General features: G+C 53.0%; 1 protein-coding gene across 9 annotated transcripts in view; it reads left to right on the top strand.

The window, feature by feature from the left end:
- SUGP2 (SURP and G-patch domain containing 2) overlaps positions 1 to 686 on the top strand; it is a 32,763-nt gene extending 32,077 nt beyond the window's left edge. For all 9 annotated transcript variants that reach the window (XR_014136609.1, XM_060630721.3, XM_060630723.3 and 6 more), the window contains one exon: positions 411 to 686. The gene's annotated coding sequence lies outside the window, so the exon portion shown is untranslated. The remainder of the gene's footprint in view (positions 1 to 410) is intronic.
- Positions 687 to 12,472: the final 11,786 nt, after the last annotated feature.

Below are 12,472 nucleotides of genomic sequence, written 5' to 3'. Positions count from 1 at the left end.
GGATTTCTCCGCTTTTGTTTGTGAGTAAAATGCTTTAGGAATTACCAGGGTGTAAGCTCTGTCCCCGCAGCCTCCTGCCACCCTTTCTCCTGGGGATATCCCGCTTCGAGCTGACCCCGTGAGCCTTTAGCACACGTCAAAGAGAACACCTCCTTCTTGATCCTGGAAAGTCCTCTGAGCACTCAGGCGATGCTTTTCCTGTGGGTGTGATATCATAGGAGCCGGGGCGGAGCCTGGTGGCGAGTCCTTGTGCCAGCTGTCGGCCAGGGACCAGCCCAGGGACCGGCACTGGCCCTCCGAGCTCGCCCTTGCTCCCTCTGGCGAAGTCTGCTCACGGGGAGCGTGCGTGCGAGTGTGGTGTGTGGTTGCATAGCCTTGTCAAAGTCACAGTGTCTTTTCTGTCATTCTAGTTCCAGGGTCTCTTCCGTGAGGACGACAGGCATCCGGAAAGTACTAACTCACCACTTTGGGTGCTTACTGTCTCTGGCTTGTTTCCATCACTGGAAATCATATAGAGAATTTTAGCGTTTTGGTCCTTGGTAAAACCTAGAAGACATTTGTGATGTTACAAAATGGAAGTTTTGGGTTTTTTCTTTTTTTTCTTTTTTCTTTCCTTTTTTTAAATCTAAGAAGTTGTGAATGTTGTTAATCATTTAGCAGTTGCAATAAATGTAGAGGAAACCCAATTTTCCATGGTCTCTGTTGTGTTTTTAAAACTTGGCTGGGCGGGGAACACATGAGAGATGTTGTAACACCTACATTGGACAGAGTGTCGGAGATACATGCCCTGCTGCCGATGACTCTCCTGTCCCCTCAGGCTTTACCCGCTCCCACGGTCGGGGTTCCAGCTGTCAGACCAGGGCCCACCCAGGCTTTCCCTGACTGAGGACGGCCTGCGTGCTGTCTGCAAAGCTCCCTGCTATTCCCGTGTGCTGCCCAGCCTGCGTCCGATTCTTCCACCGACAGCACCTGGCCCTTGGGGGAAGGGGTGAAGGCAAAGGCTACGGCAGGCACGTACCAGACCCGCAGGGGCTTCCACGTGACAGCAGAGTAATGGGGAGGAGCCAGGCTGCTGTTGTGCCCAGCGCAGGGGGTTGCCCAGGAAGGGTTTGGGGTGTCTGTCGGCCGCTTAGGGGCAGGTGAAACCGGCCCCCTAGGAGCTGGTGTGGGGACCTAAGCCTCCCTTCTCCTTGCGGTGTCCTGGAGGACACACGGGAGTGGCAGGGGTCCATTTGACCGTGATGGGAGCTGTTGCCAGTCAAGAATGTCCCTCCGTTCATCTTCACAAGAGCCCACCCACGAGGGCAGTGTCTGACTGTGGGCTTTAGCGGCCTCCCTGAGAAAGCCCCCCAGAACCCCACAGCCACCCCACCTCATCTCCCACCCCCTCTCGGGAGACTGGAGGTAGGGGGTGAGCAGAACTCTCCAGCAGATGCCCCTAACTGGCCGACAGCTCCTCTTCTCACCTCCGGGGCTACTGAAGATTCCTTAGATGAGGACACCTGGAGTGCGGGTCTCCAGCCTGGGACACCCGTCTAGGCTTTGACCTCAGGCTTGTTTCGCCTCTGCAATCTGGGAAGGATTTCTTCCAGCTTGGAAGGTGAAATTTCCTCTGCTCTCTTGTTAATTTAGAGCTAAATGGGACCTTTAATATGTCATTCTCGGCCTCTAGGGCCCCACCTCGCTCATTCTCTCCAGCGTCCCCTCCTGGAAGCCTTCTGGATGCCCTAGGGCCCCGACAAAAGCAGAAGGTGCTGCTGGACACAGGGGCACCTGGGTGGCTCAGTCAGTTGAGCGTCCGACTTCGGCTCAGGTCATGATCTTGCAATCTGTGAGTTCGAGCCCCATGTCAGGCTCTGTGCTGACAGCTCGGAGCCTGGAACCTGCTTCGGATTCTGTGTCTCCCTCTCTCTCTGCCGCTCCCCCGCTCATGCTCTGTCTCTGTCTCTGTCTCTGTCTGTCTCTCTCTCTGTCAAAAATAAATAAACATTAGGAAAAAAATTAAAAAATAAGACAGCATACTTGCTGCCTGAAGACACGTGTCCTCATGCGACCGGAGGTCTCCAGTCTTCTCACGGGAGTAGAAACTTCTAGTACTGTTTGTGAATAAGTAACACCTGGCCAAAATCACAAGGTACAGAAGTGTGTTCTATGGGAAAATGTCTCCCCGACCCCCCAGCACCCAGGTCTCGGATCCCTTACATGTAGACGACTGTGTACACAGGCATATTTTAGGTAGAACCTTTCTCAAAGGGACTGCCATTTATTTAAGTGCCCCACCCAGAGGCATTTGAATCGTTCCCAAGCCTTGGCTCCCGTATCCCAGAACACTCTCTTTGTGGCTAAAGCCCTAGAAATCGCATTTCTGGCACCAAGGGGGTGCTCCCCGGCATCTCCCCACCTCACTGCCTCCACAGCATTCCCATGCCATGTGGTTTCTGAGGTGACCCTGTCGGCACTTTGGTTTTCCCCAGCTGTGCCTTCCTCTCCAGGATACGGGGGGCTGTGGTCCCCGCAAGAGGCGGGCTCTGCCCTCCAGGTGGACTGAACCATAAAGCAAGGGCCCTGACGCCTCCAGACCCTGTCCCCATTGCCCTGCTCCCTTTGGAGACCCAGCTCTGCACCCCTCTCTGCTTCCTCCAGGTTCCCCTACTCTGAGCCCATCACTCCCGCCACAACCGCCGCCCCCCCCCCCCCGCCCCCCCAACTTCAACCTTCCCAGAGCCGGTGCCCACCTAGCTGCCGGTGACCTTGTCTGGCCTGGGCAGAGGCCTGATGCCCACCCACGGCGAGGGGGATCTTGAAGGCCGCAGATGCGCCAGCAGGGAGGAGGCCACAGCCAACCCTCCCCACGGGCGGTGAGCGGCGGGACTTTTCGAGCCTTGGTTTCTTTCCAGTGAGATGGGGCCTTGGACTCGCAGAGTTAAAAGCAGTAATCTAGGAACGCTCATCGAGAGAAGTGTTTAGAGGGGCTGGTCTCGTTTCTGAGCTTGTTTCCCCTGTGAGGCAGACCTTACGCGTGAGGATCCCCAAGCCTAGTCATGGTGCACCCAGCCCCTGCCCCCCTGCCGGCCGGAGGGCTCAAGGTCACACCTCCAAACTAACCACCTTTGGCAGAGGCGGGGTCGAGGCCCAGGGTCAGCCAGAGAGGGGTAAACTGCGGAACTCCCATGTGTTTGGGGGATCGGGTGTGTCGGTTGCCTGGAGGAGGGAGGGTGACAGTGCTGCAGCTGGAGTCAAATTCTCGCCCTGCTACTACTCTGCCCACCGTCCCCGCATTGTACACACGGGGAAACTGCGGTCCAGAAAGAGGAAGAGCCTGACCCCAGGCTGCACTGGTTCCTTTAAAGCCTTTGCGCCCTGTTTCCCCGTCTGGGGGCGGGGGGGGGGGGGGGGCAGCCCTGTGTTGCAACAGGCAGCAGCCTTTCCAGCCAGTGGTGGGGACTTAGAATTTAGCCCCAGGGTCAGGTATCTGTTCCTACTCATAAATGTCAAGTATTGAGGAGGCTCCTAAGACACCCAGCTGGCCATCAGTGGAGGTAGGTGACTCTTCACCATGCCCCCAGACCCTGCTACGTCTGTGGGACCTCCATTCAACCTCCAGGGCCCGCCTCCCACGTCCCCTCCAGGCAGCCCACCCTGCTCTCTCCAGACCAAGACCTGGCTGCCCCTCTGGCTTCCGCAGGCCTGTCCCTGACCGCCCTGAGCTGAGGTTGCCCGGCTCTGTGTCACCCAGGCTGGGGCCTCCTGCACAGGGGACTGCATCTTATCTTTAAACCCTCAGCATTAGGGGCACCTGGGTGGCTCAGTCAGTTGAGCGTCCGACTTCGGCTCAGGTCGTGATCTCACGGCTCATGGGTTCGAGCCCCGTGTCGGGCTCTGTGCTGAGAGCTCAGAGCCTGGAGCCTGCTTCATGTTCTGTGTCTCCCTCTCTCGCTGTCCCTCCCCCGCTCATGCTGTCTCTCTCTGTGTCTCAAAAATAAATAAACATTAAAAAAAAATTTTTTTTTTAAATAATAAACCCTCAGCATTAAGTGAATGTTTAATGAAAGGACAATGAGCAAGGGAACTTTGTCTAAAGTTCCCTCCTACAGATGGGACCCGTCTTGGGATGGACGGGTGGACTCTAGTCAAGTCTCAGCTTGGGGGGTGTAACAACAGGTGACCTTGAGCAAGCTCTATGCACTCTGGGGCCCCCATTTCCTTCATCCATAACACTGGGTAATGAAGCATGAGCTAGGAGAGTCAAGAATGCCCTATTGATTGAAAAGCCACTTTTCTATGGTATTTACATCACTGTATTAATATATTATATTGGACTACTTAGAAATATAAATACAAACTCTTTCTCTAATTTTTTAATGTTCGTTTATTCTTGAGAGAGTGTGTGAGCAGGGGAGGGGCAGAGAGGGAGGGAGGGAGAGAGAATCCCAAGCAGGCTCTACACTGTCAGCACAGAGCCCGCCGCGGGGCTCAAACTCATGAGGGGTGAGATCATGACCTGAGCTGAAATCAAGTGTCAAACACTTAACCGACTGAGCCACTCAAACACCCCCAAACTCAAATATATAAATGCAAGGTCACTAATTCTGAAAAAACCCGCACCCACCTATTAACAGAACTTCCTTTGCAAAGCGGGCTGGGTCGTGGATGAAATCTGCACTATTTACCGCATACATTTCTGTGTGGCTTGAAGTCTTTGCTTGTTATGGTTTTTGAAAGACAAAAAATTAAGTGTCGATGAAAATGTGGATGATAAACTCAGCCTTGGATTTGTTTTGAGAATCAACGGAGATCACAAGCGTCAACTTCAGAGCCCATAGCACAGACTGTTTACTGTGACCAATCTTCTGATAGTTACTGGCCCCCCTGGACTCTAATTCTCACATCCAGCAGAAGCTGGTCCATTTCTCAGTGGAGAAACTGAGGCCCCAGACGATCTGACTCCAGACCCACACTCAATGCCAGGATTTCCACCTGATCTAATCTGGTTTTGAAGCTCCCCATACACACACACGTGTGCTCACATGCGCAGCCACAAACATATGCACGCATGCACGCACATACACAGAGATACACGTGTGCGCGTGCAGGCTCAAAGACACGCGCAGACACGCACACACATGCACACGCAAACACGCCGTTTCTATTTCCCACCAAGCCCACGCTCACGGCCCTGGGAACTTGGACGTTTCCAGGAATTGCAACTCCCCTATGCGTCCGGCACCAGCCACTTCCTTCAGACCCCAGGAGGGGGCCTCACGAGCTGAGCTTTGCTCTGCTCCAGTTTTCTCCAGAGATTTCTCAGGTCGGCCTTGTGGGAGTGCCGCCCTCAGTTCGTGGAGTTTCCTGGTCCAGGGGGGAGCGGCGAGGTTTCCGCTTAGAGATTTCAACATCCACGTCTAAATGACTGGCTCTTCTGCCTGGAGGCAGCTCAAAGCAAAGGGGAACTTGAGGTCTGGAACACCCTGTCTTAACGTGTCCTCACTGTGCTGTGTGACCTGCGGCCCGGTGATGCGCCTCTCTGAGCCGCAGTTTCCTCATTGATAACAGGGGAAGTAGTGTCTCCTACCAGGGCTCTGAGAATCAAAGGCAGGACACTGCGAAGCTCACAGACGTCAGCTGCACAGGATGACCGTCCTGAGTCACTGCGGACTTGTCACTTTCCCATCCGCTTGCTCTTCCTGCTACGGATAACGGTCCCCAGTCCTTACCTAACCCCTGTGATGTGGTACAAGGGTCACAGTGGGGGACCTTGGGAAATTCACTTCACCCCTTGGTGCCTCAGTTTCCTCATTTGTGTAACAAGGATATTCCTCCCGCCCTCCCTCTCTGTCATCTGATGGCTATAGCGGAAGGGTCAGGATTGTATACACCGAGAAGAGTTTCTGTGTAAGGGATTCGGAGGACGGCAATGCAGGCAGCCAGTAAATGACCGAGAAGAAGCGCCCTCCCTCTGACCATAAGCCTGGCTCAATCTTAGAATCGCGGGGTGCCCTGGTGGCTCAGTCAGTGAGGCGTCTGACTTCAGCTCAGATCATGATCTCACCGATCGTGGGTTCGAGCCCTGCGTCGGGCTCTGTGCTGACAGCTCAGAGGCTGGATCCTGCTTCGGATTCTGTGTCTCCCTCTCTCTCTGACCCTCCCCTGCTCATGCTCTATCTCTCTCTGTCTCAAAAATAAATAAAAACATCAAAAAAAATTTAAAAAAAAAGAATTGCCAACACCAAATACTTGCCTGTGTTGGCGAGGGAGGGCAACATCCCCTCCCTGCTGGGATCACCCAACCTTTTGGTTTCTAACTGGTGTAAACATCACATGAAATTAACCATTTGATTGTGAACAATTCAGTGGTGGGTAGTACATTCACCATGTCGTGCGACCAGCAGATCTGTCCGGTTCCAGAACATTCCCGTCACCCCAAAAGGAGACCCTGGGCCCATTAGCAGTCACTCCCTATTTCTCCTAACCTCTCCAGCCCCTGGCGACCACTAATCTCCTTCCTAAGTCTGTGGCTTTGCCTGTTCTGGACTTTCCACGTAGATAGAATCATACACTATGTGGGTTTTTTGTGTGTCTGGTGTCTTTCGCTGAGCGCAATGTTTCCAAGCTTCCTCCGCGTTGTAGCGCGTGTCAGGGCTTCATTCCTTTCTCGGGCTGAATAATATTCCACTGCAGGGATGGACCGCATTTTGTTTATCCGTTCATCCGTTGATGGACATTTGGGCACTTTCTACCTTTTGGCAATTGCGAACAGGGCTGCTGCGAACGGGGCGTACGAGGATTTGTGTGGACGCCTGTTCTCACTTCTTCTGGGTCTATCCCCAGGAATGGGATTGCCAGATAATGAGGTAACTCTACATTTAGCCTTTCGAGGAAGTGCCGAGCCATTTTCCACAGGGGGTTGGACCCTACATCGGACTTGCTGCCAACCCATCCGAGCCGATGTCTTTAAGAGCCTTGTTCCTCGCAGGGGCACCTGGGTGGCTCACTCGGTCAAGTGTCCGACTTCGGCTCAGGTCATGATCTCATGGTTGGTGAGTTCGAGCCCAGCATCGGGCTCGTTGGGCTCTGTGCTGACAGTTCAGAGCCTGGAGGCTGCTTCAGATTTTGTGTCTCCCTCTCTGCCCCTTTCCTGCTTGCACTGTGTGGGTCTCTCTCTCTCTCTCCAAAATAAACATTAAAAAAAAAAATTTTTTTTAAGCCCGTTTCTGTCCCTCGCAAGGGCAAACCCACTGAGGTCAACCCAGGGCGGGAGGCCTATCCACAGGGCTTCCAGGAGCCTTGCTGGTGCTGGCAGAATCCTGGGGACAAAGCAAATGGAAGGAAGGGAAAAATTAAGGGAACTTCGGATATGAAATGTGATGCAGCTTTGAACAAAGCAGTTACACCCTGGGAGAGAAAATCCGGTCGCAGAGGGTGGTGTGATTTTTCCAAAACTTGTGCAAAATGTGGACAGGATCCCCCATATGGGAGGACACTCAGCTGTGTTTGAGCACGGAGAGGCCGAGAAGACAGAGCTTCTAACCTGGGAAAGTGGGCGGGGGGCAGGGGGGAGGGGTGTTTCCTACCCCGCCCTGTCGCGTGCACATGCACGTCTGCGCGGTTTGAAAAAAAATCCATTGAAGAATATTCAAAGGAAGTGAAAATGACGAAGCCCATGCTGGCAGCAATTGTGGGTCTTTGTTTTGGAGACAGCTGTGCTTTTCGGAGGAAAAAAAGCGCCAGATTTGCATGGAGACGGTCTCTTTCCATATTGACCTGGATATAAAGCTTCCTTTCAGGAACTCTGTCTACGTGAAAGTCTCTCCAGCTTCTCCCTGGCAGAGTCTCTCGGTTGCCTTCCTCCATCTATCTGTTGATTCACTCACTCACTCATTCATTCCTTTGCCACACGCCTAACTGGTGGAACTTTCTATCTAGCATCTAAAACCCCACGATGAAACTACGAGCTGCGTAGTCAGGGATTTGAAGGGAACATCCAAGGTACAAAGAAAGGGAAGGAATGGCGCCCGGTCTGGGAGGTTACATGTCGTGAGAATGAATAAGAGCATGCCAGGCAGAGGGGATGGCACGTGCCAAGGCTCTGGGGTACAAATGAGCCTGGCTGTGGGAGGGAGGGGCGGGAGGGAGTCAAGGTTGAGGGGTTTTGGTGGGGGTGAGAGACAAATATCTATTATGTTTGGAGGCAATGGGGAGCCATGGGAGGCTTCAGAGCACAGCAGGGGAATAGCCCCATTTATACTTTTTAAATCATAAAACCCACAATAAAATTCACAATTTCAAAGTGAACAATTCCATGGCATTTAGCACATCCACGACATCGTACAGTCATCATGCTCGAACATTTGTATCACCCCCAAAGGGAACCCTGTGCCCATGACTCATCACTCCCCATTCCCCCACCCCCAGCCCCTGGCAACCACTCTGCCTTCTGTCTCTATGGATTTGCCAGTTCTGGACATTTCCTATCAATGGGATCACACGCCGCGTGACCTTTTGTGTCTGGCTTCTTCAATTTATACTTGTAAAAGAGTGATCTGGAAGGGCAGGAGTGGAAGCAGGCCCTCATTTAACCGCAGCCAAAGGAACTCTGCTGGAGGCACCCCCTTTCGTGTTCACCCCTCCCTGCCCCCCACCGCCCAGACTCCCCGCCCTTGTCTGCCCCGGAGCTTTCTTTAAAAATCACTCACCCGCAAATCCTCTCCCAGGCTCTGCTCCAGGGGCAGGCCACAGGTGCTAGAGGCCAGGGGGGAGGGTGTCATGTCCTCCAGTCCCCTGTACATGCCTCTCCTGCCCCGAAGTGGGCCAAGAGAAACAGAGCCGCGGCCCCTGTGTGCTGGATGGGCAGCTGTTTGGCAAAATGATCCGATACAGTTACCAGGAAGGATTTTCCAAGCAGTTCCATCGGTGCAGTGATGCCTCCGCTGCATGAAGCTCTGTCGGAGCAGCCTCGACCTCAGGCCATTGTGTGACCCTTCCCCCCGGAGCCCGGACCTGAGCTGTCCACTCACTCCATCTTCTGGTCGTCAGCATTCTTGGTGGATTATTGCAGTGGGCGGGGATGGCTGGGCTCAGCTGTGTCCCTCAGAAAACTTTCCAGTGTCTGAGTAAGCAGGAGCCTAGGTGAGCTGGGAGTGTCCTGGATGACATCGGATGTTTTAGGACATCAGGCACAGCACAGGGCACTCGCCACACAGGCTCCCTTCATCTTTCATCGTCCTTTCATCACAACCTGTTTTACAGATGAGGAAACTGAGGCCCGGAGAGGTGGTTTAACAATCTTTATCACACCACTAATAAAGGCTGTATCCATGAGAATTTCTAGCTGCATAAAGCCAAAAGGGAACTAACTGGCTAATGGAATAGACAATGACAGCTTCAGGCTCGGCTGGATCAAGGGACTTAACCAACCTCGCAGGGTGGCATCTTTCTCCATCTCTTGGCTCTGCTGTCCTTGTGTCAGCTTCATTGCCGGACCAGATGGCAGCCAGAAACTCTGAACTGACCCTTATCCACTTAAGCAACGTTTAAAAAGCTCTGTTGGGGGCGCCTGGGTGGCTCAGTCGGTTAAGCGGCCGACTTCGGCTCGGGTCATGATCTCGCGGTCCGTGAGTTCGAGCCCCGCGTCAGGCTCTGTGCTGACAGCTCAGAGCCTGGAGCCTGTTTCAGATTCTGTGTCTCCCTCTCTCTGCCCCTCCCCTGTTCATGCTCTGTCTCTCTCTGTCTCAAAAATAAAGGTTAAAAAAATAATAATTAAAAAATAAATAAATAAAATAAAAAGCTCTGTTGTCTGATGGCTATGATGGAAGTACCAGGATTGCATCTCACTTACTCAGCCTGGAGCACATGACTGTCTCTGAACCAATCATAGTGACCAAAGGGCCACTCTAGACTGATGGGCAGTGCCTGGGTGACCTCGCTGAGCAGGGAGAAGCCTGTACATACTAAGATGTTGATCCCAGGAGAAACGGAAACATACCCAGCAAGGGGGTAGAGCCAGGATCCAAACCCAGAACCTCACCCTTGAGATGTTGTCATCTCAGCCCCTTTTGTCCCGGTACATTCACCCTTTCAGACGCCTCCAGCTTCAAAATTGCCATCATCAGGTCTGGGGAGGACCCCTGGAGTCCCCCCCGCCGTTGAATCCCAGTACCCGCCCTCCCCACCCCATCCCACCCCCGTCTCAGTTTCTTCATCTGTAAAATGGGTCATAGGGAGGAGGCAGCTTGCGCTCGGTGAATGGTCAAAGGTCACCCTGGGATTACGAAAAACAAGATCCACAGTGAGAGTGCGAGGAAAGGACTTCTTTGAGCGACGATGGGGTCCACGTGGGAAGAGGTGTCCCATCCAGGGGTCAGGACTCAGCAGGGAAGGTACAGTGGGTGCCAGGCGCTTGGGAGCAGCTGGGGGCACAGCAGAGGCGGAGCATGTGGCCACCAGCCCAGCACTGGGAGGCCAGCCTCTGAAGGCTGCATTCATCTTCCTAGGAAAGGCACAATTCTCTCTTTCCCCTCAGCCCCTCCCCGGCCCCCTCCTCCGCCCTAGTTTCTTGTTTACCCATTCAGGGCTACGATTTATTTTCGGACCAGAACGTCCGTCCTCCTCACTCTCCATGGCCACCTGCCAGAGCCATGCACTGGCCACACCAGGAGAAAGGAGGCCAGAAAGAATCTAGCCTAGCTGAGAGGAGGCAGCGTCTTGGGGAAGGTTCTAGGTCAGGCCTGGTCTTTGACCTTCCGTTTATCCTCCTAGACAACCACGAGGGGTGTGGGTGGCCCCAAATTTCCGATTTCTCCACACTCCTAATGAAGGGAGAGATTGAAATGCTGTTTACAGCACTGTCTTTGCTGCGGACGTGAACAACATCACCCTGGCTTGGGTGAGCCAGGCGTGGTCCAGGGTGAGTGGCGAGGTGTTTAAACATAAAGACTCCTTCAGTTCGTGTCGACAAAAGACGATGCACCCATTTTCATTTTCATTTTTAAAACTATATTATTTTATTCTGTTTATTAGATTTGATACAGTTGAGTTCACGATCAGCCCCCCACCTTCAACTTGGCAAACTCCTATTCATTCTTCAAAACCCAATGCACACACGCCCTCGCCCATCCTTCACACGTCCACACAAATGCTACGTCTTTCCCCTCTCTGTGCTGTAAGGGAGGAAATCCCGCAGCACTGTGGTCATCTGTCTATGACCCTCCCCTTCTGAGCCCTATTCTAGCACCCAATTCAGTGCCTGGTATACAGCAGACACTCAATAAATGTAGAGATTTGGGGGAACATTTTTAGACACAGCTTCACTGAGATGTAATTCACATACCATTCGATTCATCCATTAAAGTATACAGCTCAATGGTTTTTAGGCTATTCACAGACATCATCAACCCTCACCACAAGTTTAGAAAACTAAATTGTCCCCCAAATAAACCCTGTCCCCATTAGCGGTCACTCCCCACCCACCCCTCCTGGGCAATCACTAATTTATTTTCTGTCTCCGTGGATCTGCCTGTTCTGGACATTTCAGATGAATAGGATCCTACAACGTGTGGCCTCCTGTGTCTAGTTTCTTTCACCCACTGCGATGTTTTCAGGGTTCATCCATGTTGTAGCGTGTGTCAACGTTGTGTTCCTTTTACAGCTGAGTGATATTCCGCTGTCAGTAGTCGCCTGAATTGGGTAGATGAGAGATCCAACCCTGCAGGCTTAGAAATCAGGAACGTGGGCTGGAATCGGCCCCCACTGACTCACCTGTGAAGGGGACCACACAGGTCCTGGATTCCTCCGATCGCCTTGGAGAGACCTGAGGACCCCATGACTGGAAAGCGTTCTTTCTCTGTCAGCTGCTGTAATCACTTCCTCTAGCCTGGATCTCTCCAGAATGAACTTTTTGTTCTTTGAGGTCAATTGGTCTACGTCTCAGGCCTTTTGGGGCCACGGATGGCCCTTTCCGCGGGGCCCACAGTGGCCGGATCTGCAACCCGGATCAGGCCATGGGGTTTGGGGAGTGGCTGATCTAAGCACCTTGCCCTGGGTTTATTTTGGTCGAGGGTGGCAGGCTGGGTCAGCACCTCTGCCCAGGACTGTGAAACCCGAGGCCTCCAATGCGTGTCCTTGGCCCGCAGGTGTCTTGGGTAGCATCTGAGGCTGAGAGCCTGGTCTGCGTCCAGCCGGGAAAGGCCAAGGTAAGTGGCTGAGGTCTGCTTCTGGGCGCTCTCACTTTGTCAAGAGAATCCTGTCTCTGAACAGCAAACCCTACCTTTCCCCAGTGTCAGGCATCTGGGTGTCTGCATCAGCCAGGGCTCTCCAGAGAAATGGAGTCAACACAATATATGTTTATTATATACATGAAGAGATTCGTTTTAAGGAATTGGCTCATGTGATGGTGGGAGGTAAGAAATCTGAAATCTATTTCCAACAGGCTGGAAACTCAGGAAGGATTTCTATGTTGCAGTCTTAAACACAATGC

This window comes from Panthera onca, chromosome A2 (assembly GCF_046562875.1).
Source record: "Panthera onca isolate mPanOnc1 chromosome A2, mPanOnc1 haplotype 2, whole genome shotgun sequence".
NCBI lineage: Eukaryota > Metazoa > Chordata > Mammalia > Carnivora > Felidae > Panthera > Panthera onca.
Note: the sequence above shows the minus strand (reverse complement) of the source record. Positions and strands in the feature narration are given on the sequence as shown.